The following is a 26836-nucleotide window of genomic DNA, read 5'->3' as shown; positions in this document are numbered from 1 at the left end:
ACAATAAATAGTTGTTGTATGAATAAATGCATATCAGAAAGAGGAATATTTTTTCACTACAACTTGAACCATATATATTTTATTCAGTTAAGTGAGGCAAAAGCCTGAGCTATGGAAAACTAATGAACTGGCTCCACTCATCATTATTATTTAGTCTTTCTTTATTACTTATTATCCTCATTGGGGTTGGCTCATTTATTGTCTACTCCCTCTCTGCCAGTTGTCAATACTTTGTTCCCCCACCCCGCCTCCAAAACCATGTAAATGCTCTGAGCTCTTGTAATCACTGGAACTTCTTCATAAAACTCATAAAGCATACTCTAAAGAAAGAAGAAAGTAAGGAACCAACTATAAACTTTGGAATGATATTGAGACTTAGTATATAAGAACATGCTAATTAATAGCCACTTAGGAGGACACTCATTAAAGTGGACCACATGGTCTGACTATAGTACTGTAGTGATAGATAGCATCTGTGCTACAGAAGCAGTGATAGGAGTAATGTCTTCTTTTTCTTATTTGGAATGCCCAACATCTGGTAAACATTTTTTCTCCTTTGCTTCCTCCACCTCCCAGTGGAAAAGTATTTGTTACAAAACATTGATCTTACAATTAAAGATTCATGACATTGTAGTTTAAATTTCTTAGTTTTCTACTGTTCTCTCCATGTACTTGAATCCTACAAGCCTCTCCATTCTAAACCCTCTTCTTTTTTTAAATTTATTTTTTAATTTTTTTAACGTTTATTTATTTTTGAGACAGAGTGAGACAGAGCATGAATGGGGGGAGGGTCAGAGAGAGAGGGAGACACAGAATCTGAAACAGGCTCCAGGCTCTGAGCCATCAGCACAGAGCCTGATGCGGGGCTTGAACTCACGAACCGCGAGATCGTGACCTGAGCCGAAGTCGGATGCTTAACCGACTCACCCACCCAGGTGCCCCTAAACCCTCTTCTTCTTATGTAGCTCACCAACTTTAAATCAACTGGAATGTTCTTGTAAATCATTCACATTTATATTCACATGTTAATGTACATCAAAAATTTAAAAACTACATGAACAAAACTCACATTTTGTTGCAGTAGAAATGCCTTGAACGTGTCTTTCTTTCACTGACTTACCTTGGATATTTGCAAACACTGTAATCAGCAGTAATGATAGTAAAGCAAGATAATATTTCCTTAGTCATGTTAATGTAAATATGAAATAAAATTTGTATCAGTGGTAAGTAGAAAGCATACAGAGTCAGTGAAAAATAATTTTATTAGGAAAATGCAGAAAAGTATAAACATGAAATGCTAATAGTAACATCATGACATCTGTTTTAACATTGAAGAGAGAAATGGGACACTTGAGTAATGGCAAAGCATCAGAGTCTTTTAATATGACAATGCATACTTGAAACAGATTTATTTTCCATTTGTCATACAATATAGGTATTCTAATGTGAACAAGCATAGGAGTCATTGAGGACATTTCTAGAGAGAAATTTCCTTTAACAGGATCATAATTCTGCAGTGGAGCACTATCCATATGTTTTACTGTTCTATTAGAGATTCCCCCCCCCCCCCCCCCCCCCCCCCCCCCCCGCCGTGGATTTGATTCATCTATCAGCTTTAGTTTTCTAATGGTCTCCAAAAGGGAAGAGAGTATTTTGTTTCACCACAGCTGCTCTCACTTAGATGTATGTTGCTTTTGTACAGAGTAATCAGATGTATTACAATTTAATGACTGTTGTTTTTTGAGTTAGGAGAGCACAGGCCAGTTATATGGAATTGAACCACATTCATTCAATTGAATAGGTTGATTTAATTCCTGGAATCAGTACTGGTAAATCTGCTGGGAAACCCCACCAAAATTATTTTGTCAATTATAGAATAGCTTTTGATATAATGGAGACCATAATAGTCTCCAGATTTAGAGGATATTGTAACTTAATTAACAAGCAATATGATTAAGAGTCATTTTCAAATAATAATATTGATCCAATGTAAGTAGCACATGTACTCACAGCAGTTCTTCCTGATGTAGGATCACTTGCATTAATTCAGTCTCTCTTTTCCTCTCTCTTTTATACACACATACACACATGTATTATTTACACCCACAGACACCATTTTGAGATTTAAGAGGTATGAAAAAGACTGAAATTAATTGATGTATACAGAACCAAAGTCTTATTAGCATACTGCTTTTATCAAGTAGTTAATTCATCATCTATACTCAAAACTTTCTGCATTGTTCAAAAGCCTAAATAATTAAATTGCAATGTCAGAATTTTTTATGTTCTAAGTATTATCCATACTTTGGTATGGATATTAAATGGTCTATTTAAAAACCTATTAAATGGTCAATATATTTTCATCATAACACTCAGATTAAAGGTACCATGTTGAATTTAAAATGTCATGCAGGAGGGGCGCCTGGGTGGCTCAGTCAGTTAAGCATCTGGCTTTGGCTCAGGTCATGATCTCATGGCTCCTGAGTTCAAGCCCCGTGTCGGGCTCTGTGCTGACAGCTCAGAGCCTGGAACCTGCTTCGGATTTTGTGTCTCCCTCTCTCTCTGTCTTCCCGCCCCTCCCCCATTGTGCTCTGTCACTCTCTTTCTCTCAAAAATAAATAAATGTAAAAAAAACACATCATTCAGAAAAAGAGTTACTTTAGAGAACACATCAGTTTTTAAGTGTTGGCTTCAAAGTAAATTTCCTTCAGAATATGCTGTTTTCCTACAAAGACACTTTTATACATGGATACAGATTATACCTTGGTTATTACTTTCATTAATAAGGGGATTTTTTAGAATTGATTATTGCCCCTTAGATTCAGTGTTGTTTGAAAACAAAAAACAAAAAAAAAAGGGTGGGGGGCTACTTTCCTGCTTACATCTTTTCATACAGGGAGAAAACAATGACTGGAAGGCACAGGGCTCAAAATTCAGACAAGTAAGTGTTGAATTCAGATTTGTGGGTATATGTATGTATGTTTGCATATAGCTCCTCTTCCCTTTAAAAGATGTGGAATGCCTGGGTGGCTCAATTGGCTAAACGTCTGACTTTAGCTCATGTCATGATCTTGTAGTTCACGAGTTCAAGCCCCACGTTAGGTGCCTGCTTCTGATTCTGTCTCATTCTCTGCCCCTCCCCGACTCAAGCTCTGTCTCTCTCAAAAATAAATAAGCATTAAGATTTTTTTTTTAAAGATTGATGTTACACTTTAATGAATATGTGCCTATTAGGGGGGCTGTATGGTAAATATTTAGTCCCTGACATTAACATCTTAAAAGTAATATTTTACTTTTTCTGTGTAAGTAATGTAGAAATAAAGTATGACATACGACTTTAGATTTAGATTAAATAAAATACCAAGGTGATATCTTGTACTGTCAAGGAAAGGCATCATTGCCCAACCAATGGAAAGTAAATGGCCTTTGAACCCCTCCTCATCAGTCTGCAATGAATCTATGAGTCTGATTTATTGTAAATTCTTTGAGAATGGCCTCATTTTAGCATATTTGACTTATATGAATATTTTAGCATATTTTATTTAATATCATAGATATCATGACTTAATTAGTGATCCAATACTTTAATGCCTTTTTCTACATTTATAATTCTCATTTTAGACTTAATTTTATTATGTTAATGAAAATTCATTTTATCAAATAATAACTCTATGTACTGTACTAATGACTATAAGCATACTGACTAGAGTCATAGAAATAGGGTCAAGAATATCATAGCATTCTTAGAGGAATGGGCAGTTTATGAAGTTTCCTTCTGTAAAAGAAATTAGGACTTAGAGATATAGTTTATAAAATTTGTTCTTAGCACAATGGCCAGTGGAGGAATTTCTTAGCATGTTTAAGTAATCTTTTTCCAGACCTAGCTATACTCACAAACCCCAATTAATTTATTCTGGACAGTGCTTTCTTATGAAACTTTCTGCAATGAGAGAAGTGGTCCTTTTTCTGCACTAATATGCTAGCCATTAGACACATATTGGTATAAAACACTTAAAATGTGACTAATATGACAGTGGAATTGAATTTTAGGTTTTTTGTTAAATTTTAATTGATTTACATAGTCACATATGGCCGGTAGCTCCTCTATAGAACAGCACACCGGCATTTATTTTGTATGGCGTTCAGTACAGGGGATGTTTATAATAATTATATTTTGATTCTTTGACAAAGTAAGTAATTGTGTTATTGAGGTTTATTGGGTTGCAAGAGACACTTGTCGCCTTTAACTAACTTAAATTAAGAGGAGGATTTATTGGATAGGTATTAAAGTTAACTCAGATTAAAAATGAATTCATCAACTAAATTTCAGAAAGGCAGCTCCAAGGACTTCAGTATCAGAAAACTGAGATTTTTTTGAGGGGCTTCCATTAAAGTGAGTAAGCTTTAACAATCATCCAGAGAGAATATTATTGTCTTCATGTCAAATGTTTCTAATTGGATCAATATCATTTCATCAGGGTGGAGGTGGATGGGAAATGGTATTAGTACTAAAGCCACTACAAGAATCTGTGAGTTGGATAGTCACTTCAGTTGTGTCCAGCACAAATACTAATTTATATTCATATTTAGGAGGTTAGCATGATCTGTGACAGGATAATATTCATAATAGTTAAAATATAGTGTGTAAGGAATTTTCTAAAATCTTCTCTTGCTACTCGGTATGTTTCATGGTCTGTAAGCGTCAGCAACACTGGAACTTGTTAGAATCTCAGACTACATCTAGACCTGCAGAGTCAGAATGTGCATTTTGACCCATTCTTTTAAATGATTTATATGCACATTTAAGCTGAAGGAGACCACATAAAATTTGTCAAGTCAGCATACTGATAGTTTTCACATGATAATTTTTAGTCATGTATTATTATATAACTTGCATTTTTCATTATAATTATTTGACTGTGGAATGGAATATGGTTTCTCAACCTAAAAATGTTAGTTATGTTTGACAGTAAAGACCCATCAATTGAAACTTTTAGTTAAATCATTCTCCCTTAAGATTAGTAGTTAGCATTCAGTATTAAAAACAGAAGGATGAGATTGAAGAATAATTAAATATGCAACTGATATGCCAAATTTTTTATCTGAAGATAAAGTACACTTCAAAGAATTCTTTGTAATTGGAAAAAAGGAAATTTTTAAACTAAAGATATATAAAATTGTATTTAAGAATATTACTTTAAATTTCTGGAAATGCAGTGCATGAATTTATATGTATTACACAAATTTTTTTCTCTGATATTAGGAAGCATATTATTGTTATTTGGAGAACTACTAGAAGTTCTTAAACTCATGTATTTAAAGTGAAATACATGTTAAAGAAATTTATTTTCCTATATTTTTTTAGTGTTTCCTCTGCTTTTAAAGTGCTTGTTTATCTGGAATTATCTGTTCAGGTCAATGTGGAAAAACTCTGCAAGTAAAAGCTGAATTCTGGGTGTATGTGGTATATGTAAAAGACATCTAGTGTAAAACTGAGAATCTGAGATATGTTTGTGTCTGACATGTGAAAACATACATGGAACTGGTATTTATGGGAACTGACCTAATAAATTCTGTGCTAACTTGAATAGTTGAAGGTTGTAAATCTGCTAAACAACCAGAATTTAAAAAAAATTTAAATTCCAAATTATTAGAGAACTGACTTACTAATAAGATAATGATGAATAGATTTGGTAGAAAATCATATACTTGGGTCATTAATCAAAATGTTTATTTTAAGAATTATTGGCTATTTTTAATTTTTATATGCATAAGAAAGTTTAGAGCATTCATGTAAAGGGAAACTATATGTAATATGACTTGTTTTAAATTCAGCCTTAACTTAAAAAAAAATTCAGCTTTACTTAGACAACAGAATTATGTATGAAACATTTTCTGGAATTCAATAACTGTCAAGTAATAAATACAATTTCATAAACTATTGAAACATTGTGGCTAACAATTTCAGGAATTAGTGTTGAGAACAAAGGTGAAAAACTCACACATACTTTTAATACGTTATCTTAGACATTGACAAAAAAATAGAAATATTAATATTTTTAATTTACTTTTTTTTTTAATTTGAGAGAGAGAGAGAGACAACAAGCAGGGAGGAGGAGCAGAGCGAGAGAGAGAATATCCCAAGCAGTCTCCATGCTCAGCGGGAGCCTAACGCAGGGCTGGAACCCACAACCGCAGGATCATGACCTGAGCTGAAATCAAGAGTTGATTGTTCAACAGACTGAGACACCCAGGTGTCCCTGATATTTTTAGGTAGCCGCTGTTCTTTGGTGTCACCTGTCTTAAATTATCTTTGTAATTTCTGCTATTTTGCTAGGTTCTTTTGTTTTGCTAAAAGATATTACAACTTCTTTTGTAGGTTTGGAAACCGAAGTATACCCCCTTGAATTCCATTTCTTTAATCACAGTTTGCTCCCTCCTCTTCTTTTCTCCTCTACTCTATAAAACTTCTCATGGTTCTTGGATTAATTTTATATATCCATCTGTTGTGGGAAACTTGTAGCAGTTAATTACAGAAAGTCTATTCCAGTTCTTCTTAGGTCAACAACATCTTTCATGTGAATTAAGAACTCAACACCATGTAGAAGGAAAGTACAAAAATCCATTTATTAGGTATAGTAGAAACAAGGCCAAAAAAAAAAAAAAATGGAAATCGTACCTATCACCTTTGGGGCAGGGTAGAAGAATCTTGAAATTTTGGATGGACAAGGCCATCAATTACCTTTGTTGGATCAAGATTTAGTTGGTGTTGAGCCCCCATTTCTATAGCTTTGCTGGCTGTTATGAAGGAAAAGCTATGGTTTGAGTTTGTTCTCAAAACACCATATAAGCAAATATGGGATGGATTGCAGCAAACTCATGCCTTGTTTCTGAGTCAGAACACATAATAACCCAGCTCTAATCATTAAAGCAAAGCTGGATTTTTTTTAATATATAAGGGAGAGAGTCCATCTTCAAAGAATACATTAGTTTTTCTCAAGAAGGAAACATTTCACATATTAAAAATAAAGACATTTACTTAGGCAGACAGTACTGGTCAGAACAAAATTTTCTGTATAATTTTGATCATAAAACAAGTTCATGATCTAAATATCAATGCTATCATATTCTATGCATTTTTAGAGAAGAAAATTCAAACAGTAATATTCATCAGTTGATAATCTTCAAAATACAGGCTGACTCTTGTTCTTTTTCTTAAACAAGTTTAGACATTCACAAGTAAAAGTGTAAGGAATGGTTTCTGTGGAATCAGTGTCTTTGATCATATTCAATTCAAGTATATGCTTTTTTTTAGATCAGGAATTAGTATCAGATTTCTATTGAATATTTTATAACAAATGGTATACAACACTCAGCCAACTCTGAGCAGAAATTCAAAAGTATTAAAAATTGCTTATTATCTATACAAATAAAAACATTTATAATTCTGATATTTTCTGTAATGAAAACAAGCCAAATACAGGTATCATAAAAAAGCAAACATCAAACAAGAGGTAGTAATTGCAGAAAATATCCCAGACAAAATACAGATAAATTTATTAGCTAAGGGTCACCTATCTCTTGTTGCTGCAAGGAGCCTCATTCCTTAGTCACCCATGTCCGTAATCACTATTTTAGGGAGAGAAGTGGTGATGGGGACAGTCATTGAAGGATTTGAAGGATCTAGTGTTTTGTCAAATGATCAACTATAACTTGAAGGGACTTTCAAAAGTATTGAATCAGGGGCGCCTGGGTGGCGCAGTCGGTTAAGCGTCCGACTTCAGCCAGGTCACGATCTCATGTTCCGTGAGTTCGAGCCCCGCGTCGGGCTCTGGGCTGATGGCTCGGAGCCTGGAGCCTGTTTCCGATTCCGTGTCTGCCTCTCTCTCTGCCCCTCCCCCGTTCATGCTATGTCTCTCTCTGTCCCAAAAATAAATTTAAAAAAAAAAAAAAAAAGTTGAAAAAAAAAGTATTGAATCAGACTCAATTTAAATTAAATTGCATAGTAGGGACATTTAGCTCATATTTTCTCATGCTAACAGGTGGAGATTTTAGAATAAGTCTAGATTTATAGTTTCCTTGTATTCATTCAACAGTCACTGAATGCCTTCTGTGTGCTAGACACTGTTCTAAATTATAGGCATACAAAAGTAAACAAAATAAGTCCTTGTTTGTCTTCAGGGAACTTACCCGTGGGGAAGTAGCGGAACACTGATAAAAAAACCAATATGGATCAAAACTGCCAAATACTTGGGCCACCTGGGTGGCTCAATTGGTTGAGCGTCTGACTTCAGCTCAGGTTGTGATCTCATGGCTGGTGAGTTCGAGCCCCATGTTGGGCTCTGTGCTGACAGCTCAGAGTCTGGAGCCTGCCTCAGATTCTGTATCTCTGTCTCGCTCTGCCCCTCCCCTGCTCATGCTCTGTATTTCTCAAACAAACAAACAAACAAACAAACATTAAATAAAAAAATTATAAAATGTCAAATACTGGTAAGTGCAATGGAGAAATATAAATTAGGATAAAAGAATGATGAAAGGGCTGATGTTTAATGTAGTCCTTTCTGAAAGTTTGGTGTTCCAGCAGGAATCTGATCAAAGGGAGGGAGCCAGCTGTGTGATTATCTGTAGGAAGACCATCTCACAGAGGAATAGCAATGACTCTGAAGTAGGAAACTGTGAGGCATACTTCAGCCTGGAGGTTATCCAGTGTGCCTAGAGAAGAGTGAGCAAGAGGATAGTAATCAGAGCCGAGGTCAGAGATCTAGCCTAGGTTCAGCTCATCAAGAATTGTTATTACTGGGGGTGCCTGGGTGGCGCAGTCGGTTAAGCGTCCGACTTCAGCCAGGTCACGATCTCGCGGTCCGTGAGTTCGAGCCCCGCGTCAGGCTCTGGGCTGATGGCTCGGAGCCTGGAGCCTGTTTACGATTCTGTGTCTCCCTCTCTCTCTGCCCCTCCCCCGTTCATGCTCTGTCTCTCTCTGTCCCAAAAATAAATTAAAAACGTTGAAAAAAAATTAAAAAAAAAAAAAAAAAAAAGAATTGTTATTACTGGTCCATATGATGGGAAGCCATGGGAGGAATTAGTAGGGAAATGATATCATGTGATTTACATTTTAAAAGAATCATTTTGGCTATGTGACAAATAGATTGTGAGATGCAGCTAGAACAGAAGTAGGTAGTCCAGTTAAGAGGCTTTGAAACTAGTCTGGGCAAGAGGTGATAGCTTGTATTAGAGTAGTGGTGGTGGAGGTAGTGATAAATGGACAGATTTCAGGTATATTATGAAGATGAATCCATAGGATTTGGTGATAGATCATGTATGAATGGTAGGAAAGGGAGAAAGGAGGATAACTCCATTGTGTCTTTGTCTTGTTCTCTGTCAACTCTCCCCTTTCCTTGTCTATCCTCTTCTCAGCTCCCCATCTCTCCTTTCTTCTCCTCTTTTGTCTTTTTCTCATATACACCTCATTATCCTTAACTTTCTCTTCTCTCCTTCACTTACCTTCTCTTCTGCTCTTCTCTGTCTCCCACCTTGTCTTTCCTTTTCTGTCCTTTTTTCCCTCTTTTTGTGCTCTCTCATTCTTACCTTAAATATAATCATGTTTTCTGTGCCATAAATTCATTGTAGGGAGCTAAAGTTGGGAGACCTGTAGGAAGACTTTTCATGATTAGGATGATGAGCAACCCATTTGATATGTGGTTAGATTTGGGACTTGAAGGTTGAACAACACTTACTGATGAATTAAATATGGTAGGTGGGGTGAGAAGGTAAATCATAGATGACTGTGATGATTTTGCCCCGAGGAAAGTATAAATTGTAGTATCATCAACTGAAATGGAGAAGCAAGTTTGGCTGGGGGTTATGTATAGGGACAAGGCAATTTTTTTTTTTTTTTAACATTTTATTTTTGGCATTACCTGCTCAACATCAAGTGGAGATGTAGGGTAGTCTAGGGCCCATGGGAGAGATCAAAGGTAGCTATACTCATTGAGTTGTTCTGCCAAACCTACCCTAGGGAGGCTCCCGATGAGTTATGCTCTTGTAAAATTCCTTCCTCTGGACTGTAAGCAGAACCTGTCAACCTATGACTTCTGACAAACACTATGACAAGAGTGATGGAATGTCACTCCCATGATTATGTTATATAAATGTCTTAGCAGACTGAAAGGATTCTCTTGCTGGCCTTGAATAAGCAAAGTCATGTGGTGAACTGCCTGCAAATAGGAGCCACAAGATAGGCAACTGAAGGTAGCCTCTAGGACCTGAGGGCAGTCTTGACCCAACAGCCAGTTAAGAAGCTGGGCCGTAAGTCACACAGTTGCATGGAGATTCTACCAAAAACCTGGAGAAGTTTTAGAAACAGACACTTGCCTATTTGAATTGTAGCTCAAGAACACAGTTGAGAACACAGCCAGCCTGGCAGACAAGTTGATTGCAGCCTTGTGAGACACAGGTAAAGTGCTGAAACAGAAACTGCCAAGAGGCTAAGTTTGTGGTAATTTGTTAGGCATCAACAGATAACTAACACAGTGGTCATCAACTGTAGATGGTATTTAGTACATGGAACTGGGTGAAATCACTTAGACTGTAATGTCCAACAACTAACAATCCAACACTAGTTATAGATCACTTTTTTAGTGAAAAAAATATTATATATCTAAAACTGCAGCCTCTAAGGCTAAATCCAAGTTTTCAGGAAAGAAATTCTTGTTTGACAAGCTTAGATGAAATGTCTACCTCTAAACTAAATAAATGTAGCCTGGAAGAATTCAGGATGCCTAGAAGAATCATATTAACAAGGGCTACATCTGTGTGGGCAAGAGGAAGGGGAATGTAGTGATCAGAGAAGAAAGTCATTGGCTTGGCAAACACCCTCACATTTTTCAGGGGGATCTGTCCACCTGAAAGAATGTAGAAAGATGTGTTTTTTCTCTCTCTTTTTTTTAAGATTAATTTTTTTTTTTTGGCTAATTTTCTTAGGGTCTGCACCAACCAGAATACTAGATAGCAGTTTTTCTGCTACATGACATATTTTTTTAATAACTCAGATTCATAAAATGAGCAAACCATATTTGCCATAATACCAGACACTAGAGATGCTTTGCATTCATGTCTTAAAATCTGTATCAGAACCTGATGTTCTCTGACATGTAGTATTTTTTATATTGCTTAAGTGTACATACCAGGAGGGGAGCTGTCCATGTTTCTTCCTCCTTGACTTGTAGAAAATTATCAGGTTCCCTTAATAAAATACATTTAATCTTCCAAAATGATGAGAATTAATAAAATACAATGGCACTCTGAACCAATTATGGGGTCAAAGAAAGGATAATCTATTTAGCAGTAGGACTGGCTGATATCACAGGTCCATCTCTTTGAGGATTACTGTGAGGCTTACTAGTAATAACGTCTTATACCCTACACCGAGGGCCTTGAATACTTTAAACTTTTGTATTTTGAGTGTTTTAACCTAGACAGTGTTTGCCAAATTCCTGATTATATTTCACTTGGTTTGGATATTATGCCAATTTTATAAGTTATCAAACTGAAGCTTAGGTCAATAGTGTTTTCATCATTTTTATTTTCAGATTAGTATTAATATCCTAAATTACTATAAATAGTTGACCCTCAAATTATGTCAATTATGTGGTTGATTCATAACTTTGAATTCATTATAAATATTCACATTGTTGATAACTTATGCTGAATTGCTCCTTGGGTTTTTACTTAAAGCATTTTCAGGTGTGAAGGATCACAGACCATCCATTAGTCCCTACAATATATATATTTTTTTAATGTTTATTTATTTTTGAGACAGAGAGAGACACAGCATGAGCAGGGAAGGGGCAGAGAGAGAGGGAGACACAGAATGTGAAACAGGCTCCAGGCTCTGAGCTGTCAGCACTAGAGCCCGACGCGGGGCTCGAACTCACGTACTGTGAAATCATGACCTGAGCCGAAGTCGGACACTTAACTGACTGAGCCACCCAGGCGCCCCGCTACAATATGATTTTAAAATTTAAGCCAAGAAAAGGTGAAAAAGTCTTGCCATTGTCAACTTTTAAAGAAAAATATTTTCTTGCAAATGCATTAATTTCTATAAACATAATCAGAATTATATATTCATTATGCCTAACTATTCAGTGTTGAGTATCATGTTTTAATTTATTAATCTCTCATCCATTATATGACACTACATTAAAATATAAAATTTATATGTCACATGTGAATTGGTTGTTTAAACCTCATAATGTTTTATGTAAGTTTTTCAAAGTGCAAGCACCATTTGGATGCTAATATTTTTTGTGATTTTCCTTAGCTGTTTTTAGAATAATTTGAATGTGACACAATTAAAAAGGATTCTTTCTTTATTAAACCAGCTTTCTCCTTTACATTTTCTTTCTTTCTGTCTCTTATTTCAATCCTTAGTTTTCTTGCTCATACAATTAAGTTGAACCATATGAAACTGCAATTTCTGCAATTTCTTTCATTTGGCTCAAATTAATAGAAGAGAAGTTATAATGGAAAACGGATAAATGTTTATCATACCAAGAATATTTGTCTTTGAAGATCCAATGAATAATACTATATGTCAACTTTTTTATTAAAAAAATAAATTGAATGGTGCCTGGTGGTTTGGTTGGTTTAGTATCTGCCTTTGGCTCAGGTCATAATATCATGGTTTGTTGGTTTGAGGCCCCGTATTGGGCTTTGCACTGATGGTGTGGAGGCTGCTTGGGATTTTCTCTCTCCTGGTCTTTCTGCCCCTGTCCCACTTGTGCTCTCTCTCTCTCTGTCTCAGAATAAATAAACTTAAAAACATAAATTGAAATTACTAGACAAACCTTAGATTTAGCTTCATCAATGTAAACATACTTAAGTCCATCAAGATTCTAAGATCGATTCATCTGAGGTTAATCATATTGTAGACAGTATTGTTTACTGTGCAATAACATTTATCTTACAAAAAAGATGTAATATTTCCACCTGAAAGCACACAAAGCATATTCCTTCTTGATTAATTATTTTGTCTTTAAAAGCTTGATAAATGACCATTCATATTACTGAACTGTGGATTCCGTGTAAATTTCTAGTTATTATACAAATGGCCTACATTGATAGGGTAGTTCTGTAATGCCTTTGTCTTGCTCTATAAATAATCAAGGTGTAAAATTGATAGCCTTTTATATAAATAATATATAATAATATGCTGTAATTTCTATGTTCATATAAAATAACAAATAACCAGATTTCTTGCTCTTTACTTATGTTTTGTTTTAACTAGATTAGACTATTATTCAATAATGGTATACATAAGATATAGTCAAAATTAAAAACTGTACCTAATGTTTGAAATATTTTTTTAAATATTTAAAAGTTTGAAATATCTTTAACTCTTTTTTTTAAATGCCGGAACTGTTGGTAGGTATACCATTTGGGATCTGGTGGCAGATATTCAGGTATCAAGATAGATGAGACGAAGCAATGCAAAAGTTTTAGAATTAAAGGTAGCAGGAAGTTTTAGTTTTGAAGCCAATACTGTTTGAAGTGATGCTGAAGAACACCAGGGATCCTGTCCATAGTGATCTTATTAAACACATTTTTTAAAAATTACAATATGGAAATAGTAGCATCAGAAAACTAAATTTCTTAAGTATTTTCCAAAAATGGGCTTTACAAATGTTGGCTAAATTGTGTTTTGGTGGAATTAAAGGAAAAGAACATACAAAACTAAGCCCCCAGTTTAATTTTTAGTTTGTGGCCTAGAGATCTGGGGCAATTTCATTTTATCACAGAAAAATTTCTTTCCATTCTTCTTTTGCTCCCCCTTTCTTCCCTCTTCCCTTCTTCCTCTTCTTCTTCTTCTTCTTCTTCTTCTCTTCTTCTTCTTCTTCTTCTTCTTCTACTTTTGGTAGAATTAACACAAAAGAGGGAAAAAATGAGTTGAGTAGTAAAATGGGAAATATCCTAAAATGCCACAAAGACTTTTAATGACAAAATGGCAATCTTAAAGATAGGGAAAGATTTGTTAACTTCTTCACTCATGTGTTATGGAGGTCTTTTATCTCCAATAATGCTGTTTGTGAGATGACAGTGATCTGTCTTAGATATCCTCAGTGTTACTCTGTCTATCATTCTCACTGTGAGGCTCTTTATCCAATTTCACAGATGATAATTTCTAGTTTGTAAACCATTGGTTATCAATGAAAAGAAATCATCCAGAACTAAGTCTTTGGCTAGAATAATTAATCTTTATATAATTTAATCCCTATTTGATGAAGTGATCTGCATCAAAGAGTGGAGTATTTACTTCAAATCATACCCTTGGTATACTGATAATCAATTTTTTCTATCATTATGGTCATCTAGAAGAAAGGGTGAAGAAAATGATATATTTCACATATATAGGCCATCATTTATCATGTTGCAAATTATACTGCCTCACTAAATGAGGAGTTGTGAATTCTTACCTTCCTATGCAAGGTCAATTCTGGATATAAAATAAGGAATAATTAAGAATAATAAATGAATAATAACAAAAGTATTAAATATTAGTCTTTGTTTAGTTTCTAGGATATAATGTATTATATTCCTTCTCTTCATTCACTTAACACCAATAGTGTATACCAAAGTTTTATGTTGTAGTAGAAAATATATACTAAATCTTGCTTGAAAAACCGTTTTAAAATTCTGTAGCTATACTTCAAGGTTGAATACGTCATTACTTGCAACCAATGGTCTTCAACTAGGAATGATTCTTCCCTTTCAGGGGTCATTTCATAATGTTTGGAGACATTTTTGTTTGTCATGATTTAGAGTATGCTAGTGGCACCTAGTAAAAAGAGGCCAGGGATGCTGCTAAATTTCCTACAGTGTACAGGACAGCCCTTTATAGCAAAGAATCATGTAGCCTAAAATATTAGTAATGCTGAGGTTTAAGAAACTTTGATTTAAACAAATATGCATTGAGTGCTTTCTCTGTGTTTAATATTATGCTTAAGAACCCTGGGGAGTAAAAAATAAGCCAGGTAATCAGTACACTCAAGCTTGAAATCTCGGGGAAGAATTGAGTTGAAAGTCCAAATAAAGATGATGGTGATAACAAATTGATTAATATATCACACAAAGACAAAATAAAAAGCCATGAAGGCTCAGTGGAGCCCAATTCACATTTGTTTGGGGAATAAGTAGTTTTACAAAAACTGTGACAGTTATTTTTTTTTTCCCACTTTCTCAAAGTAAATAATTCTTGTACCTGGTTACAAAATATTAAAGGTGAAGAAGAGTACTCATTGAAAAATAAATTTCTCTCTCTTGTCCCCCTAGTCATCACTCTCTTTTCCTCTTCCTTCTTGTGGATCCTTTCCAAGGCATCCCATTCCTTTAAAGTACATGTATATCATGTCATATGGATGCATTACAACTTATTTAATCAGATCCCTATTGATAAGCATTTAAGTTATTTCAATTTTCTATGATTTCTAACAGTGCTGAGATGAATATATTCTTTTATGCATCTGAGTGCATATCTGAAGGTTAACTAGACGTGGGACTTCGGTTTCAGAATTTTTGTGAAATTTTCATTTTAAAAATATTTTTCAAATTGTTCCCTTTGGTAGCGAGCTTCCAAAATGATCCCCAGTTATCTTTTTCTCTTGAAATATATACTCCTGTGTAGCCCCCTCCCACATTGAACAATACTGACCTATGTGACCAATAGGATATGTGACTACAGAGTCCAGGACGTAAAAGACATAGCAGTTACCACCCTGCCTTTTTTTTTTTTTTTTTTTTTTTTTTTCTTTTTGGATCTCTGGCTCTAGGAGAAACCAGTTGTCATGTCATGAGAGCATTCAGGTATTACATATAGAGGAACTGAGGGTTCTCACTAACAACCAGCACCAACTTGCTAGGTAGCTATGTGAACAACTTTTAAGAGCGGATCATTCTAGCCCTAATCCAGCCTTAAAATAATGCAGCCCTGACTAACCTCACAAGGGACTCTGAGCCAGAACTGCCCAACCTCTAGCCCAACCAGCCAGAGCTGCTCTCAAATTTCTGACCCAGAGAAATTGTCAAGAAAATAAATGTTCAGGGTGCCTGGGTGGCTCAGTCGGTTAAGCATCCGACTTCGGCTCAGATCACGATCTCACAGTTTGTGGATTCGAGCCCTGCATCACTGACAGCTCAAAACCTGGAGCCTGCTTCAGATTCTGTGTCTCCGTCTCTCTCTTCCCCTTGCCCACTCATGTTCTCCTGCTCTTCCTCTCTCTGTCTCAAAAATAAATTAACATTAAAAAATTAAAAAAAAAAAGAAAAGAAATGGTAATTGATGTCTTAAACCTCTAGGTTTTAGAGCCACTTGTTATGTGGCAATAGATAACTAATATATTCTTCATGGACAGTATTCCAACTTATACTTCCAATAGCAGTGGTGGAGAGTGCCTGATGTCTTTTACCTATCCTCTCTGTCAGGGCGTGGTATCATTTTTTTTTTTTAAATGCTTGGCAATGAAATAGGTAAATAACATGTCATTGTCGCCTGAATTATATTCTCTGAGTGCTGTTGAGCATATTTTCATACATTTAAGAATTAATTCAATATGATATCTATTCACATATTTTGCTCATTTTTCTACTGAGTTGTTTGTTGTTTTCTTATTTATTTATAGGAGCTGATCACACATTGAAAAAGTGCAATTTGCATGTGATACCCGTTACAAATGTTTTTCCCTCCTTTGTTTTTTATAAAGTGATTTTTAAAATAAAAACATTACAATTTTGTTTTTGGTAGTCAAAGTCTTCAACATTTAAAAATGGTTTCTGGGCTTCAAGCCATAGTTATAAAACTCATCCCATTTCTAAGATGACTTTTGTAACTCTACCATGGATGTTTTAGTATTTCTGGGTTTCCTTTTTTTATATTTAAATACGTAATTCATCTGGAGTTTAGGTTGCAAGGTAAGACTTTCTCCTAATGTAATGACCTTTCTCCTAATATGAAATTTTTTCCTCTTTTATACTGAATTACATTACATTTGATCAATTTCTAGTCCTTACTGTATGTTCCATTGATTGAGCTTTTTATCTGTGTTATGGTAGCTTAGGGTTACATTGTTGTTCTTATGGTATCCTAATTTTCAGCATGATTCTGACTCTGATTCATTTCAATATTAATAAGCACTTGCTCTTCAGATTTTAAATAGTTAAGAAAGAGTTTCTATTTATGTGGAAATGCACCTCCTAGTGGAGAAAACGAACAACCTCAAAACAAATCAATCTGTGATATGAAGAAAATAAAGCAGTATAAATACTTACGTTTTTATAGGAGTTTCAATGACAGTTTCTCTCAAGAGGTGACATTCAAGATGAGAGTGGAATGAATACGATTCGGTAGATCATGGCTGGCAGATGGAACAGAGTACAAAGGCTGATAGGCAGGAGCTTGAAAAGCTTTGTGAAACATGAGAAAAGTGAAACAGTAGAAAGAATAGAAGTATAAAGAAATAGGATACTGATAGGAAATGTGGTCAGAAAAAGACCCAGGTCCTGGGATGCTTTGTAGACCATGTTAAGAATTTTGGATTACATTCTAAGTGTGTAAGAAATAAAAGGTTGGGATATGATTGATACTATCAAAGAAACACTGTTTTAGAGAACTGATTAATGTGTAGCTGAGGAATGAGGGAGAGGAGGGCAAGGGTGAAAGCAGGCAGTCCTGGTAGGCTATTTCAGTAGCCCCAATGAAACATGGTGGTGGCTTGGGCCAGTTGTATGAGGTGGCAGATGTGATTTGAATCCAGTCAAAACTTGTGGAACAGCTAAGGCAATTTGCCTTAGAATCAGCTTGCTTTGCCAGAAAACAAAAGTCCTGTTTTTAGTTGACATCACAGTAAGATTACAAGTTAACATAAGGAGAATGAACACGTTTGTATTCTTCAAAATTTTTTTAAACTCAGAAATGTAATATTTTCTATTGATTGATGTTCACAGTAGGACTTTAAATTTTTCTTCATGGATATCTTCATGCTCCTTGTTATTTTTTTGTGTTTTGTTCCTCATTTAAGTGGAGCTCGTACATCCATTATAATATCTTCTAACTGGTTGTGAACCAGCATCAGCTGCCAGACATGTGAGTGAACATGTCAACATTATTCCCACCCCTAGATTTGGAGCCTTCTCACTGATGGGGAGCAGAAAACAGCCATCCCTGCTATGCTCTGCCTGAATTCCTGATCCACAGAATCTCTGAAGACAATAAATAAATAGCTGTTTTGAATAATTTGTTACATAACTATAATAATTGGAATAGAAAGTGCATTCTCTCTCTTTGGGCTGTAGAAATCAGTAAATACAAATTGGATTCTCCTTTTCAATTATTTTTTATGGAGGTCTACCATTAGAAAAATGAACCAAACACAAATATACAGATCAGTGAATTATCACAAATGAACAGCTAAGTAACCAACATTCAGGAAAAGAAGCAATATTCAAAAATAATTTATCAGTGTCCTCCCCATCCCCCCACTTTATCCTTGCCTTCTACCAAGTGAAGTATAGGAAGGCTTGCCCACTTACTTATCCTTTCTCCCTTAGGGTAAAGAAATAACTTTTGGTTTTCTATCTCAAAATGAGACCTTTTATTTGGAGAAGTGTATTCTGTCAGCAGTGTCAGGGATATACAGCTGGGGGCATCCTTTCTCCACATTTTCCTGCATTCTGTTTGACCTGGGCGGTCCCTTAATCTGTTCAGTTTTTTTGTCAACAATGAAATTCAATCTCTGTCCTGTTTTTAGCCTTTTTTGAGGAGGGTTGTGATTTTTTTTTTTAATTAAAGATTTTTAACAGGCAACAACAACAAAAAACCAAAACACGAGGTCACTCTGGCGTCAAAATTTGCTTCCTTATTCTGAACTAGAATTTTAAAATACTTGATGATAAATATATTAGTTTATATTTTGATGCAAAGTAGGTTTTTATGTTTGAAGTATAAATGTTTCTGAACCTTTTCTTAAATATTTAAAAATGGCAAATTTATACAATATTATCATATTTCATTCTTTTTAAAGCTTTTTTAAATTGAGGCATAATTGACATACAATATCATGTTAGTTTTAGGTCTACAACATAATGATTTAATATTTGCACATATTGCAAAACGATAACCGTAATTAAGTTTAGTTAATGTCTGTCACCATACATAGCTACAGAATTTATTTTTCTTGGGATGATGACTTTTAAGATTCATGCTTAGCAACTTTCAAATATGCAACAAGTATTATTAACTGTAGTTGTCATGCCATACCTTATATCCCCTGACTTATTTATTTTATAACTGGAAGTTTGTACCTTTTGACTCCTTTTACCTATTTCATCCATCCCTCAGCCCCACCTTGACAACCAAACCACCAATCTGTTTCTGTTTTTGTGACCTTTTCTTTTTTAATTCCACATATAAATGATATGTATGTTATTTGTCTTTCTCTGACTTATTTCATTTAGCATAATACCCTCAAGGTCCATTTATGTTGTTGTTCATGGCAAGATTTCATTCTTTTTATGGATGAGTAATATTACATTGTATAAATACATCACATTTTCTTTATCCATTCATTTATTGGTGAATACTTAGGTTGTTTCCATATTTTGGCTTGTGTAAATAATGCTGCAGTGAACATGGAGGTACATGTATGTTTTAAAGCTAATGCTTCCATTTTGTCTGGATAAATGTCCAGCAATTTCATTGCTGGATCATATGGTAGTTCTATTTTTTAATATTTTGAGGAACCCCCATACTGTTTTCCATGGTGGCTGCACCAATGTACATTCCCAACAACAGTGCACAATGGTTCCCTTTTTTCCTTATCTTTGCCAACACTTGTTATCTCTTGTATTTTTGATGATAGCTCTTCTAACATGTGTGAGGTGAAATCTCATTGGGGGTTTAATTTGCATTCCTCTGATTATTAGTGATGTTGAACACCTTCTCATGTACCTGTTGGACATTTGTATGTCTTCTTTGGAAAAATGTCTAATCAGATCCTCTGCCCATTTTTTCCATCAGGTTGTTTGTAGAAAAGTGGTTGCCAGGGGTTGAAGAGTGAGGAAAATGGGGAGAAGCTGGTAAAAGGGTACAAACTTTCAACTTTAAGATGAGTAAAGTCTGAGGACCTAATGTAAAACATGGCAACTGTATTTGATAACAATGTATTATATGATTGAAATTCGTTGAGAATAGAACTTAAATATTTTTATCAAAACAAACAAACAAACAAACAAAACAAAACAATAAAGGAAGGAAGAAAGAAAGGAAGAAAATGAGCTAGGCTCTTGGAATAGAGGGATCCTGTATTCAAGTGTCCTGTTCTTAAGGCGATCACAGTATGGAGGGAGCAGCAATTAGCTTGACTGGTCAGGAGTGCTCATGGAGATCAAGTTAGCCTGGTGCCAAGTTCTTGTTGAATGTCGATGTTAACTTCTTAGTGAACATGAAATTCTGTAAACAAAGCAAGCATTCTGGGGTGGTCTTCAGATAGTCATTATAGCTTTTTGAGTGGGGGCTTTGGGGTAAATTTCCTAAAAGAAACATATTTTGCCCTAGTAACCAGAGACTTCTTTTCTCTGTTGAAGTGTAAGTGCACAATTCATACTTAAATATCTTTGTCCAGAGCATAAGGCATCCTTTGTTCTTGTATGATTCAAATTCAATAAGAAATGATTAATAAAAATTTGAATATGTTTTAGTAGTGTTTGGGCTCCTTTCTCTTTAAGAGGGAACAGAAAGAAGAGAGGCAGCTCCTCATAATCTGCTGTTAGGAAAAATTATTTTACTCTTAGATGCAATTATAATGAAATAAATGTATATTTCAAGGGCTTATTTTTTAACTTCACAAGATTTTTAGCATTGAGGCACGTCATCGCTTTATCAAGAATTATTATCCTGTAACAGTAGGTTATTGTAAAACATTTTATCCACATTTTGTCTTTCATTTCCTTATAATAGATATTTTTAAACCTATTTTTTTCAAATGTTAATTTTTGAGAGAGAACAGGGGAGGGGCAGAGAGAGAGAGGGAGGATGAGAGGATCCAAAGAGGGCTCTATACTGATAGCAGAGCTCAATGCGGGGCTCAAACTCATGAACTGCGAAATCATGCCCTGAGCCCAAGTCAGATGCTCAACTGACTGACCCACCCAGGTGCCCCTATAATTGATATTAACAACAACAACAACAACAACAAAAATCAGCAAAATTAGGATCAAAGTTCCAGGGGCACCTGGCTGACTCAGTCGTTAGAGCATGTGACTCTTGATCTTGAGGTTGTAAGTACAAGCCCCATGTTGGGTGGAGAGATTACTTAAAAAAGAAAATAATAAAAAACAAACAAAACAACAATGCTCCAGTCTTTATAGCTATCTCTTTTTCTTAGTGGAATTCAATTCAGTGTTTCTTTTCACTCTTAATTCTCATAATTTATGTCACATTAGAAAGGAATGGTCATATCTACATTGTCTTATATATTAATATATATTAGCTTCAGCATTCTATTCTTCAGAATCACATTATAACCTGACACCTTTATAATCCTGTAATATTATAAAGACATAGTCTCATGTCAGCTATTAAATAAATTCTTCCATGGTCATAAGCATTAAGATATCCACGAATGTCTGATATACACTCTGGGTGCCTTGCAGAAAACATGTTTAAATGGCCCTAATAACTTAGAATCATTCAAAGGAAGCATATTTCTTAGTTTCCACCAGTTTATGGCATTTTCTCAGTATTATTTTTTTTTAAGACCTTGAGAGTTTTGAAGATTACTGGTTAGATATTTTGTAGAATGTTCCTCAGTTTGGGCACAGCTGATATTACACAAATATTTATTTATTTTGGAGATTGTGGGTCTTGGAGAATATGACATTGATGCATCCTACCAAAGGCACCTGATAACAATATGCACTATGACTAGTAGACTTAATCTTATTACTTGTTGGACATTGTATCTACCAGGTTTCTCCACTCTGAAGTCACTGTTTATCCCTTTATATATTCTTTTCCTATCTTTAAACTGAGTCATTAAATCCTGCCCACACTAAGAGTAGGAGAATTGAACTCAATTCTCTGGAGGGAGGAGTATCAAAAATTTTGTGTATGTGTTAAAAAGACCATAATAATTAATATGCATGGGGGGGGGTCCTTTGACACTATGCAACCATCCTGTTTTATCTTAAAATTTTGCCTTCAATAGAGAATCGTGTTTGCAGAAATTATTACTGTTGTTTTCTAACGGTGATTTTCTCTTTCTCACACTTTTATATGTATTCTTTGGAATTCTTCTGTAAGGAAGATTTATCCTGTACTGATAGAAAACTTTTATCATCTTCCCTTTAGGTTCTTTGGCTAGTCTGATAATTAGATTGACAGAAAACAAATTAACAGAAGAAAAAATTTAATTTTGTATATGTAGTATAAAAGTGTCAAAGACATGAGAGGCTCCCTGATAGATAGTCAGGACAATTGAGGCTTATATATTATCCTCAATTAGCTAAGGAGAAGGGGGTGGTCGGAATCTGGGGCTTCAAAGGGGAGGAAGAAAATTCACAGGAAAATAGAAATGCAAATGTATGGTAAACAAATGATTGTCATGCAAAGAAGTCTTCTTTTTTTTTTTAATATTTATTTATTTATTTTTGGCAGACCGCAAGCAAGGGAGGGACAGAGAGAAAGGGGGACAGAGACTCTGAAGCAGGCTCTGTGCTAACAGCAGTGAGCATTATGTGGGGGTGGAAGTCACGAACCCTGAGGTCATGACCTCTGAGCCAAGGTCAGAAGTTCAATGGACTGAGCCACCCACGTGTCCTGCAGGTAAGTCTTTCTGATACAAAAAGTTATCTATGGCAATACCTCTTTCTCGTAGGCCTTCTGTGTAAATTCTTTTAGGTAGTTAAGGGAGAGGTTTTAAAACAAAACAAAAAACATAAGAACCCTTTCCTGAGTCCACTGGGTGCTAGTTACCTTTGGCTCCAAGCAATCTACACACCTTTTGGGATAATGTATTCTCCCCCATTTCTCTCTCATTTGTTTATTTAATTGTAGAGGTTAGAAAACTTTTTCTGATAAGGGCCAGAAAGTAGATATTTTAGGCTCTAAAAGCTGGATTTTGTAGGAAAAATGAAAAAGTATCCAATTACTAACTTATTCTAGGACCATGTTCCAAACTTTATAACCTATTGTCATTCTGGTATCTGTTAGTCTACTCTTAATTATGTATATTTAAAGGAGTATTTAGTAATAAGGCATATCTTTGAAAAAACTGAGGCATTTAGATATTATCTTCCTGGTATGTTTTAATGAATGGAAGGTAAAATATACTCTTAGGTTAACTTGTTGGTATTTAAAGATTTGATAATTCTGTGATATTGTTTCTTTTCTTTAAAATTTTTTTTTTAATGTTTATGTATTTTTGAGAGACAGAGACAGGATGCAAGTGGGTTAGGGGCAGAGAGAGAGGGAGACACAGAATCCGAAGCAGGCTCCAGGCTCTGAGCTGTCAGCACAGAGCCCGACGCTGGGCTCGAACTCACAAGCTGTGAGATCATGACCTGAGCCAAAGTCGGACACTCAACCGACTGAGCTACCCAGGCGCCCCATGTGATATTTTTTCTTACTGGAAACACAATCTCTTAAAACTTCAGCTAACTTCAGACGTTGTTTCTTATATTTTACAGATTATAAAACCAAGGCTTGAAGGGCTTAAGTAAATTGTGTGAGGTCATATGTAGGGCTGGGACCAGACTCTGATACTTGTGAGTTGTTTCTTCCATTACCTTTTGTTGCCAAATACAAGAAGAAATGGATATGTCGTATAAAAAATGTAGGGTTAAACTATTCTTTAAAATGTTTTGCAACTAAAATGATTTAAAACTGACCATTATGTATAATATTGAAAAGAGAAAATCCTTGTCTATTTGGTCTTTATGACTGCTCACTGCTGTTATAGGTGGCGAGCAATAAATAAAATAAGTTCACAGAAATAAAACAAGTGCTCTGGCTACCATTTATTTTGGCAATTGTCAGGAAAGATGAATTAGCCAGCACAGATTCCCCAGAGGTGGCATGATGTGTAAGACTAATAAAACGATACCTGATGATTCCCTTGGAGAAGGAAAGAATAACCTCAAAGAAGAATCAGAATTAACAAGAAATGAGACCAATCTTTCACAGCGCCATGAAGGTTAGAAAGATAAAGCTATAGTACTCTAAAAGCCATGAAATTACTTCTAAAGGCAATAATCGATTTAGTGGGAAACATTAGAAAACTACAAGTCAAAAAACAACATCAACAAGAACGGTAAGCCCTGGAGGTCACAGCCATCGAGAAAGTGCCTGGTAAATCCTGTTTCCCTCCCCCTGCTCCTCAGCCAAGATTGATTCTATGCTCAATCCTGAGCCTGAAACAACTGTTTCCTGAGGAGAAACCTTTTTATTTACTATGATTTACTTTTTCTTTACTTCTTGCAGAAAAGGAGGGAAGAGAGGAGGGAGGAAGGGAAGGAGGGAGAGATGAAGAAAGAGTGGGAGGGAAAGAAGAAAGAAGAAATGCAGCAAAGGGGAAAAAAGAAAAGAAAAATAAGTCTACCACTGTCCATTTCCTTCTTTGCTTACTTTCTTTGCTAGATTGGTTGATCAAAAACCCTTCAATGGAATAGATTAATTGTGTATTCTTGCTTTTCACAAGAATATGATTGTGTAAATCATCACAGGTAATGATTTTCTTGATCATTTCAAGTCTTTTCTGAATAGTATGCATTGCTCTGTGTTCTGATAATCTGCATCAACTCTTCTTGCATTCAACTGCCAATTTGCAACTACGTGGCTGGAACTGGAACTGGAGGGTATTATGCTAAGTGAAATTAGTCAGTCAGAGAAAGACAAAAATCATATGACTTCACTCATATGAGGACTTTAAGAGACAAAACAGATGAACATAAGGGAAGGGAAACAAAAATAATATAAAAACAGGAAGGGGGACAAAACAGAAGAGACTCATAAATATGGAGAACAAACTGAGGGTTGCTGGAGGGGTTGTGGGAGGGGGGATGGGCTAAATGGGTAAGGGGCATTAAGGAATCTACTCCTGAAATCACTGTTGCACTATATGCTAACTAATTTGGATGTAAATTTTAAAAAATAAAATAAAAAAACAAGTTAAAATAAATAAAATTTCAATTTATAATTGGTTATTTAGCTGACGCTTCACTGTGCCTATTCAGCCTGTTCTGCTGGCACTGGAGACTGAGATGGAAGACAGTCTCAGTGTTCAAGTGATATGCCCCGATTCGAGAGACCCCCGAAAACAATCCACCAGAGCCCAGAGTCAAAGCCAAGCAGCAAGGGTCGTTTATTGCAGGTTCGAACCGGGTCCTCCACGCACTCGTTGCCGGTGATGCTAAGAGGCCCCGAGCAAGGATCTTACAGCTTCTTTTATAGACAGGCACAAACAAGTTAGGGATTTTTTGCGGTTACAGAGCTGTTATTGGTCGACATTTAAATTTGAACACTCAGCAGAACTTGATTGGTTCCCGCCTTTAGGTCAGACCACAACCAGGCACGCCCTGGCTGGTTCCGGGAACGGTGGGGGGGGGGGGGGGTGAGTTTTCTTTGCAGTTGTGAGTACACCTGGTAATTTTTCTCTTAGTCTCTCATTCCCCCCTTTCTTTAGTGCCTTAAGAGCCAATCTTGGATCTTATGTGTCTGACTCAAATGTTTGGGTAATGATAGGTTGGTATTGGGTCCTAAGGACCATCAGTTGGATCATGTTAACTCGGTCTTTGATAAAGGCAACTAGTTTATTAATAATATAAGGCCCGAAGGTGAGGAGGAGAAGGAGGAGTATAAGGGGCCCCGCTAGAGCAAAAAGCAGGGTAGCTAGCCATGGGGACTGATTGAACCAAGACTCAAACCAGCCTTGTTGTTGTTCTCGTTCACGCCTCCGTTTGGCCAGGCCTTCTCTAACTTTAGCCATGGACTCTCGGACTACTCCGGTGTGGTCAGCATAAAAACAACATTCTTCTCTTAAGGCTGCACATAAACCTCCCTGTTGGAGGAAGACTAGATCTAGCCCCCTTCGGTTCTGTAGGACTACTTCAGAAAGGGAGGTCAGAGATTTTTCGAGGTGCGAGATTGAGTCCTCAAGTCTAGCTATATCCTCATCAATGGCTGCCCTTAGGCTATTGAACCCTCGGTGCTGGATGGCTAGTGATGAGATCCCTGTTCCTGCCCCTATGGTACCGAGGCCAAATAAGGTGGCCAAGGTAATGGCCGTAAAGGGTTCACGTTTTGTTCTTATTGACTCTCTTGCTTTTGTCCCTTCTGTCCACAGATCATATACAACATTTTATCGGTGGTAAATAACCTTTGGAACTATTAATACCATGATACAATATTCAGGTGACAAATTAAAAACATCTCTGCTAACACATGGGGTGAGCCCTGTCTTAGAACAAATCCACCAACTGTCAGGAGCTGGAATTATCCATTTAGATTCATCCATAGAGTAATTAGTCGGGGCACAGAGCTGGATATGGCTAGAGGGGACCTTCCCTATACAAGTCCCATTGCCAGTGACTGCTTGCAGTGTGAGGCCGGGGCCCTTTCGATTCCACTTGCAAGCTGCTGGCAACTCTTCTCCTGACTGTGAAAAAGGGGCAGCTAGACCTATGGCTTCGTAGAAGGGGGGTTTTATGTCATAACATAGCCAGCAGGCCCTTGTTGCCTCAGGGTCCGATCGGCTTAAGGCCTCATACGCTGCTTTTAGCAATTTCCATAGGG

General features: G+C 35.9%; 1 long non-coding RNA gene across 2 annotated transcripts in view; it reads left to right on the top strand.

Annotated features, from left to right (window-relative positions):
- Positions 1 to 24041, top strand: part of LOC122233712 — a 44789-nt gene extending 20748 nt beyond the window's left edge. For both annotated transcript variants that reach the window (XR_006211388.1, XR_006211385.1), the window contains exons 3-4: positions 22703 to 22870; positions 23734 to 24041. This is a non-coding gene — a long non-coding RNA (uncharacterized LOC122233712). The remainder of the gene's footprint in view (positions 1 to 22702; positions 22871 to 23733) is intronic.
- The last annotated feature ends 2795 nt before the right edge of the window (positions 24042 to 26836 follow it).

Source organism: Panthera tigris, chromosome A2, assembly GCF_018350195.1.
Source record: "Panthera tigris isolate Pti1 chromosome A2, P.tigris_Pti1_mat1.1, whole genome shotgun sequence".
NCBI classification, from domain to species: domain Eukaryota; kingdom Metazoa; phylum Chordata; class Mammalia; order Carnivora; family Felidae; genus Panthera; species Panthera tigris.
The sequence above is the reverse complement of the archived record's forward strand: the minus strand, read 5'-3'. Positions and strand labels throughout refer to the sequence as shown.